Here is an 8,946-nt window from a genome sequence, read left to right on the forward strand (position 1 = left end):
GTTTTCCCTGGGTTCCAGGCATCTTTTCTTTTTTCCTTTTTCCTTTTTCTTTTTTTTTTTCTTTTTTTCCCTTCCTCCCTCCTTCCCCCGCCTTCCCAGGAGCAGCGCTGCAGCTTCTGTGCTATTCGGGGAATGCCCGAGCAAAGCCTGAATGAAAGTCACCAGCATCTTAGGGGCTGAGGTCTTCTCAGATTTCAAGTAACAAACACCAGGGTAATGCCAAATGCTGGTTGTACCACCCATGACCACTGTCATACAGCAAACTTTCACTGACAACAACTGATCTCGAACATACAATGGAAAATTTCAACTATTCAAAAATGTTAAAAAGAATGAACAAGTTGGTAGTGACACACGTCACTCCTGCTGACTTCATAGAATGCCCTGATTCTTCACCGTGAGTGAATTTATAGCTGCTCTTAGCCTAGCATAACTATTACTGGTCAACTTGCTGCGCCAGCACTGATGTTTGGAGAAAAGTAGTACTTCAGAAGGAAGTGTGATGGAAATTTCCAAAATATAGGTAGCCTGTTTGGATAAAGACAGGCTTTTTATATTTAATTCCTAGGCCTGGGAAGCTTGGCTGCCGTGATCACTGACCCCATCTGGGTACCCTTGGATGCATTTCTCTTGGTGGACTCCTCAGTGAATGGGGCACTCCTTTCCCCCAGGACCACTTACTTTCTTCTTCTCACTGTGGAAGGATATGAAGGAGGCTCAGACCATTAAATAGGAAGACGATTGCCAGAAGCTTTGCTGTTAACCTCTATACTTACTCCTGGTTTTCATAGAGCTAGGACAGGAGTGCTCTTGCTGTGTTTTGATAAGGCTGGAACAAAAGAGAATATTTTTATTATTATTATTTTATTATTAAGAAATGCTAGTATCAGTGGGAACATATGCTGTTGTACTAGTGCTTCAGTTTTTCAACATGACATGGCAACATGTGAATTAAGAACTCTGGTGTCAATAGAAAGATTGCTATTAACATCAACAGACATTGGATCTTAAACCCACGTGACCTCTGAGAGGTTTCATCTTCAGCCATCTAACCGTTTAGATTCAGCCTGCTCTATTCCTGTGGTCACTAGGCTATTTAAGAGTGCTCATCTTCAGATACATATCCCAGGCAGGTATAACGAATGGCCTGCTGCAAAGACCTCTCTCTCCCTCTTCCTTGACTGTATGGATAGCCTAGATAAGTAGTTTAAACTGGATGACTGACTTTTGCAGGGCTAATGCTCACAAAGATGACTCCCACTTACATGGTATTTTTGTATAACAGAGAGAGGATACCAAACTCAAAGCCGTTCCAACTGCCCCCAAGTCAATATTTCTCCTGCTAGCTAAAATGAGCTATAGATACTCTTCAGTGTTGTCTGAAAAATCGTTTCTGTGGTTTATAGATGGTTTGTCTTAAAGGTTCTGCAAAGACAAAGGAACCTTCTTCCAGTAGCAATTGGACAGAGCAGGCAGACTCTTGAAGGCTGTGGCATGTTTACACTTACAGCAGGTTTCCAAACTGTTTTAAAAATAATTGTATATTTTCAAACATACCTGGCCTTTTTCATTTTCATGATGACAACAGGGTAGTTAGTATGGTTACAAGGTTCCAGCATATAAGAACTCTAGGATATCTAAAGATAGACTATCAGACTATTCTTAGCAATACTGATATAAAGCTGGAGATACTCCAGTAACTTCAGAGTAGTTGCCTTGGATTTACAGTAATTTGGAAGTAAAGATGTTGGATCACTCCCAAGCTTATTGAAGAGCATTGCTAAATACAAATCTCAGATTCTGTAAACAAAAGCTGTACTAATGCACACAACTGGAAATGTCCATATCAATTCTGTGTACCAGTCACGAAGGGAGAGTTAATATTCTCAGGTAGAAAAAGGCTGTGAGTAGATTTTACTAGCAGTCTGTTTGAATACCAGCTTGTGGATTGGGACAGGTGAAACAGTAGTCGCTCAGAATGTTTTTAAACCATGATTTTCTGGTTACCTCACTTATCACCATGTCAGAATATTTTCTTCAGCAAATTAGAAACTGATTTTTCCTTATGTACTTTTCAGGGATCCAAATATTCATTCACAATGCCAAGCTGCAAAAAAATCCACCAGAATGTAAATCATTTTCTGATACAACTTCTCCTTTTCTTGGATAGAGTTATAAATGCAATGAAAAATAAATTATTTGGAATGGCAACAATGGAGAAATTGGAATCTCTCATAGAATCATAGAATCGTTAAGGTTGGAAAGGACCTCTAGAGATCATCTAGTCCAACCCCTCTGCACACGCAGGGTCACCTAGAGCACGTGGCACAGGACTGCATCGAAGCGGGTTTGGAAGATCTCCAGAGAAGGAGACTCCACAACTTCTCTGGGCAGCCTGTTCCAGTGCTCTGTCCCCCTCACTGTTAAGAAATTTTTCCCTAAGTTCCTGCGGAACTTTTGGTGCTTCAGTTTGTGGCCATTACCTCTAGTTCTGTTGGTGGCCACCACTGAAAAGAGACCAGCACCATCCTCCTCACTGCCTCCCTTGAGGTACTTATATACACTGATCAGATCCCCTCTCAGACTTCTCTTCTCCAGGCTGAACAGGCCCAGCTCCCTCAGTCTCTCCTCATAGGGCAGATATTCCAGGCCCTTGATCATCCCTGTAGCCTTGCGCTGGACTCTCTCCAGCAGTTCCACATCCCTCTTGTACTGTGGAGCCCAGAACTGGACACAATACTCCAGATGTGGCCACACTAGGGCTGAGTAGAGGGGCAGGATCACCTCCCTCGACCTGCTACAGACTCTCTTCTTGATGCACCCCTGGATCCCATTGGCCTTCTCGGCCACGAGGGCACACTGCTGCCTCATGGTCAACTTGTCGTCCACCATGACACCCAGGTCCCTCTCTGCAGAGCTGCTCTCCAGAAGGTCAGTCCCCAGCCTGTACTGGTGTCTGGGGTTATTCCTCCCCAGGTGCAGAACCTTGCACTTGGCCTTGTTGAATTGCATGAGGTTTTTCACTGCCCAGTTATCCAGTCTGTCCAGGTCCCTCTGGATGGCAGCGCAGCCCTCTGGGGTATCGGCTACTCCTCCCAGTTTGGTATCATCAGCAAACTTGCTGAGGGAGCACTCCGTGCCTTCATCCAGGTCACTGATGAATAAATTGAACAGGACTGGACTGAGGACTGATCCCTGGGGGACACCACTAGCTACACGCCTCCAACTAGACTCTGCACTGCTGATCACCAGCCTCTGAGCTCTGACATCCAGCCAATTCCTAATCCACCTCACTGTCCATTCATCTATCCCACACTTCCGGAGCTTGCCCAGGAGGATGTTGTGAGGGACAATGTCAAAAGCCTTGGTGAAGTCGAGATAGACGACATCCACCGCTCTCCTCTCATTTATCCAGCTGGTCATTCCATCATAGAAGGTTATCAGGTTAGTCAAGCAAGATTTCCCCTTGGTGAATCCATGCTGACTACTCTTGAGCACCTTCTTGTCCTCCATGTGCCTGGAGACAACAGGCAGTATGAGCCGTTCCATCACTTTTCTGGGGACAGAGGTGAGGCTGACTGGCCTGTAGTTGCCTGGGTCCTTCTTCTTGCCTTTTTTGAAGACTGGCGTGACATTGGCTTTCTTCCAGTCCTCCGGCACCTCCCCCGTTCTCCAGGATCTTTCAAAGATGATGGAGAGCGGCTTAGCTATGACATCTGCCAGCTCCCGCAGCACTCTGGGGTGCATCCCATCAGGGCCCACGTATTTGTGGGTATCGAGTTTCCTTAGGTGCTCTCTGACTCAATCTTCCTCTACCCAGGGCAAGTCTTCCTCTCTCCAGGCTTCTTCTCTTGTCCCTAGGGCCTGGGCCTCTAAAGGGCTGCCCTTGGTAAACACCGAAGCAAAGAAGGCATTCAGCATCTCTGCTTTTTCTGTGTTATTCGTAACCAGGGTACCCACCCCATTCACCAGCAGACCCACGTTTTCCCTGATCTTCCTTTTGCTGTTAATATATTTGAAGAAGTTTTTGTTGTTATTTTTAACATCCCTTGCCAGATTGCGTTCCAACCGCGCCTTAGCTTTCCTTGTCGCTTCTCTGCATTCCCTGACAACATTCCTGTATTTCTCCCAGGGGGCCTGTCCTTTTTTCCACATTCTATATACCACCGCCTTCTGCTTGAGCATTGCCACAAGCTCCTTGCTCATCCACGCAGGTCTCCTGCCCCCTCTGCCTGACTCCTTACACACAGGGATGCACTGTTGCTGGGCGTGGAGGAAGTGCCACTTGAAAACTAACCAGCTCTCTTGGGCCCCCCTTTCTAACCCATGGGATTCTTCCGAGGAGGTCTCTGAAGAGGCTAAAGTTGGCCCTCCTGAAGTCCATGGTTGCAAGGCTACTTACAGCCCTGCCTCCTCCTCGTTGGATCCTGAACTCCACCAACTCATGATCGCTGCAGCCAAGGCTACCTCCCACTTTCACATCTCCTACAAGTCCCTCCCTATTTGTTAGCACGAGGTCCAGTAGCCCACCTCTCCTCGTTGGCTCCTCCACAACCTGCATCAGAAAGATATCGTCGACGCTCTGCATAAACCTCCAGGACTGTTTGTGCCTGGCTGTGTTGTCCTTCCAGTTGATGTCAGGGAAGTTGAAGTCCCCCATGAGAACCAGGGCCTGTGACTGTGACGCAACATCCAGCTGACTATAGAAGGCCTCATCAACCTCCTCATCCTGGTCAGGTGGCCTGTAGCAGACACCCACCACAGTGTCTCCCACATTAGCCTGCCCTTTAACCCTTACCCACAAGCTCTCAACTCCCTCATCCTCCACTCCCAGGTTGAGCTCCATGCATTCCAGTTGCTCTCTCACATAAAGAGCAACTCCACCACCTCGCCTTCCCAGCCTGTCCTTCCTAAAGAGCACACAACCTTCCATGGCAGCGCTCCAGTCATGCGAGCTATCCCACCATGTCTCTGTGATTCCAATGAGATCATGACGCTGGGACTTGCTCATTCAGTTTAAAAGTCAGATCATCTGTCTAATAGCTAAAGAATATATTTCCTACCTTGGATTTTGGCTACACAGATTTCAATGTTTGAACATTTTTTATTTTAATAAGGCAAGAGTTTTAAAGTGCTGAAGCTGGGGATAAGGTAATGGCATCTTCTTGGCACATTTAATAATATGTACTAATGCAGTCCTTATTTCCAGCATCTTTTCCTTGTCTAGCTTTAATGCTGCCAATTAATGTATTTTTCTGAGTAGCGAATCCAAGCAGTAATGTGATCATGGGAAACTGGAACAAATGGCCACTTGCTCTGGAAAGCAGCACACTGCAAGTTTGAAGTCCTTCTTATTTACATAGTGGCTTGACTCTCAGCAACGGGTCACAGTCACAGAAACAAGAGCTGCCTGAAATACCATGCAGGGCCTGTAAACCCAATAATGTGCTGTGTGCTGTCAGCAGTGCCCTATATGATCTCCAGCAGCCTGTCTTCCTGAAACCTGGAAGATTTCAGATATTTCTGAGCAGACTTGTTGGGCTAAGGTGACTTTGACAGAAGTCAACTGAATAAGCTAACTGTGAAGCTTGGCTTGAAGTGTTTCAGCTGTTAAATATTGTAATAACTTCAAGATAAAGATGTTGCTTACTATAGTTATGCCTGAGTGTGCTTCCAGTATAAGAATTAATTCGAAGTACATGCATTTTGCTTTGATGTCTGTTCTGGGAGGAAAAAAAAATCAAAATTGGTCTTTAAACAACATGAGATAACCAGATCATCTTTTCTCTCCAAACATAAAGTCAAAACTCCAAGATTTTATGTAATGAGGTATTGTATGCATACTTGATTCAATGATGGTAGCTTTTTCTCAGTAGCTTATACTCTAGGAATGAGTGTCCACAGCCCTTCTTTCCTGTTTAGAAAGCAAAAGCACAAGAAGCAACTCAGTACTGTCCTGGAAAGTCCTGCCCTGTGATAAGTGGACTCCCCATGTTGTAGGGCACGTTTAGCTGTAGGTTTAGCTGAATCCTTACTGCTGCTGCTCTCCAAAAGCCCTACCAGAAACCTGTCAAAGGCCTCAAAACCAGGTTTGGATTGATTTGGAAAGCATCCTTTCTCATTCTATACATGTTCTTCGGCATCTCAGTAGATCAAGTTTGCTTTTGATGGATGTTTCTACCTTCTTAACTCACACATAACTGTGACTTGTTTTGGTTAGCTATCAATTGGCATTTCCAAAAGCACCCATCTCCACCCACCCACCAAGTAGTCCAGGATAGAAGAGCACCTATTACACAAGCCAAACTAGTCAATCTGTTCAAGGGTGTGAAATTCTGAGCTGGCACTGAGTAGTAGCAAAGAATTATTCAGAAGTACCACAGTATACACATTTTAAAATACATTTAACTTCCCAGTTCTTAGACTGCCTGTAAACTTCTTGAGTTCCAGGGGCTACATTGGGATGTAATTAAATATAAAAGCTGCTGTCTAAAATTATAATGACTCATTTAAAGGTTTTCATTTAAAGATGTAAAGGTGGTGGCGTTAAAACAACTGGCAATAGTTTGCATGGCTTGATTTCAAATTCTATACTTGCATGATGAGGGATCAGGAGAAATAAGGAGTATTGCTATTCTTCTTGTGCCAGATGAAGACCGTCCAATCTCATTTTCATAATTAAAATCAAAAAGGCACATTCATTATTTCTCTTATTTGGGATGGCAAGAACAAATTAAGTGCCATGGGCCAATCCTGAACCTGCTTATTTTCTATGGTAACCTAATTGAAGCAGGTAGTGCCCTGTAACCTACTTTTGCTTATATGAATGAAGAGTAAAGAACTGGGCCATTAGGTTGTTCTTGCCTTTCCAAACTGTCCTTCATCCTTACAGAAAAAAAAGGTTTTAGCAAAGTACTTCCGAATGGTTGATTATAGGCCAGTTTTCTACCACAGAGCTGTTTGCTTTAAATGAAAATAAATAGCATTACCATGCAAAGTATATAGCTTTTGTTACTGCTGCAGAATTTTTTCCTTTCAAGTACCTACCACAGTTCAAGATATATATTTTTAGACATAATGATAGACATGCTAAATTGTACTGTCATTAACAAAAATACATTAGGTACAGTCTAATAAAACACCTTGCTTTAGATCAGCAAAGCTTCTGTTAAAACTAAAGGATATTTGTTTTTATAGAGACATAAAATATGCTCTCTACACAGGATTCCTTCAAATGAGTCTAGTGAAATGCATGAACATATTTCTATAGGCTTTAGTAAGTTTTACATCTGACACTAAGATAGTGTCTGCATTACATCTTGTTAATGGAGATGTGCAGGGAGAAAAAATACAGATTTGTTATATATGAAGATGTTCTGAAAGGCTTTTTTACAACAGTGAGTGGAAGTAGATTCTGTATGACATGTCTGTATTTACCTTATCCAGATCAGCAGTTTAAGTCTGATTCTCTAGTTTTGTTGAAAGCTTCTGAGGATTTCATACCTTAACTGATGGTGCAAGGTCTTGAATTGCCAACAAAGATGTATGTGTAACACACCCATTTTATTAACAATAGATATTTCATTCTAAAATATTTCAAACAGTTATAGTGAAAATCATTTCCATCTTGATTAGTAATATTACGCTTCTTTGTAATGCAGTATTTCATACTGCAAGTAGTTCATACTGTCTTTGAAGGCAAGTTTCTAAGTGACCCTAGCATGTTAAGTTTCCCTAGCAAAATTGGGGATACTGGAATCCACAATTCCTTGTGAGGGTCTGTGTATAGATAGTGAAGATCACAGTACCAGCAAGATTGAGGACAGAGAACATTCTCATTTTCCATACTTGTCCTCATCTGCTGTGCAGAAGTGTAACACTGTAGATAGGGCTTGCTGCATCTGAAAATGCCCATTCCAACTTGCCATCCTCAAGGGAAAACAAGGACTTAAACACATGTATAATAGCCCTTTTTAAGATCACAGGCAAATTAATTAAGCTTAGTGCTCCACTATAATCCTTCTGGTACTTATTATCCACTCATCTATTAACTCATAAAAACACTGAGTTGGTGTTACTACTTCAGGCATGTGTAAGGCACCTTGCTGTTTGGTGCGACAGATCGATTTACATAGATCAGGAAAGTACCAAATGGCTTTGCATGAAGGGCAAAACTAGTGCTCTGTGAGTACTGACCTCAGCCAGCTCAGTTTCCTTCAGAAGGGGCCAATATCAGATGTAGCAGTGACTCAAGAGATTCAGCGAAGGTCAACAGATTCAGTATTGCCTTTTCCTTCATCTTCCATCGGCTGGAATGACTTGCCTCGGGTCCTAAAATGGGCTGAATTCCAGCTTAGAAGTGTTTCCCTGAAACAAAGTATCCAAGCCAAGACAGTGTCATTAAAGTTATCCTCCACACCATCATTATGAGTAACATTCCTGGGGCTGAAGCATTTTTTCCTAACAAAGCTGATTGATACAGCGGGGCATAAGTGGCAGACAGCCTCTGAAAAAAGAGCCCAAGGGGATCGGATTGCGGCTGGCCTTGCAAGCTATAAATGCAGCCTCCTGTTGCTGCCAGCCTAAGGTCTGAGGGGAGTCACAACTTCCATGCAATCCCTGCTCAGGGATTAGCCACATTCAGAGGGCTGAAGGCTGGGGAGAGAAGAGCAAGTAATATTGCTCCATGTACATCAGCCAGCAGAACTGGGATGGTGCTGCGATGAATAAAGACTTCTTTCCCCTAAAGTGACAGGAACTGTCATATGTTATACCTCTATAATTGAAATAGATGGCTATAAGTGTCCCTATATGGAATACAAAGTTACCCCAGCACTGATAAATGCCAGCGTAATTAGGCAGTGTTTTGTGTTGTGCAGCTCTGCCCTGAAAGCATCCTCCGATTACTCCCACAAGTTTGGAGGCTCTGTGCATCCTTGCTTTCCA

The 8,946-nt window shown here is 43.5% G+C and overlaps 1 long non-coding RNA gene across 1 annotated transcript; it reads right to left on the bottom strand.

Moving 5' to 3' along the window:
- Nucleotides 1–366: 366 nt before the first annotated feature.
- On the bottom strand, nt 367–8,301 carry LOC148593195 (uncharacterized). Its single transcript, XR_015913767.1, has 3 exons — nt 8,197–8,301; nt 777–829; nt 367–694 (listed from the first exon to the last, which is right to left on the bottom strand). It is a non-coding gene; the product is annotated as an uncharacterized LOC148593195 (long non-coding RNA).
- Nucleotides 8,302–8,946: the final 645 nt, after the last annotated feature.

This window comes from Tinamus guttatus, unplaced genomic scaffold (genome assembly GCF_059628265.1).
Source record: "Tinamus guttatus ecotype Peru unplaced genomic scaffold, ASM5962826v1 Tinamus_guttatus_pri_ptg000432l, whole genome shotgun sequence".
In the NCBI taxonomy this organism is placed as follows: domain Eukaryota; kingdom Metazoa; phylum Chordata; class Aves; order Tinamiformes; family Tinamidae; genus Tinamus; species Tinamus guttatus.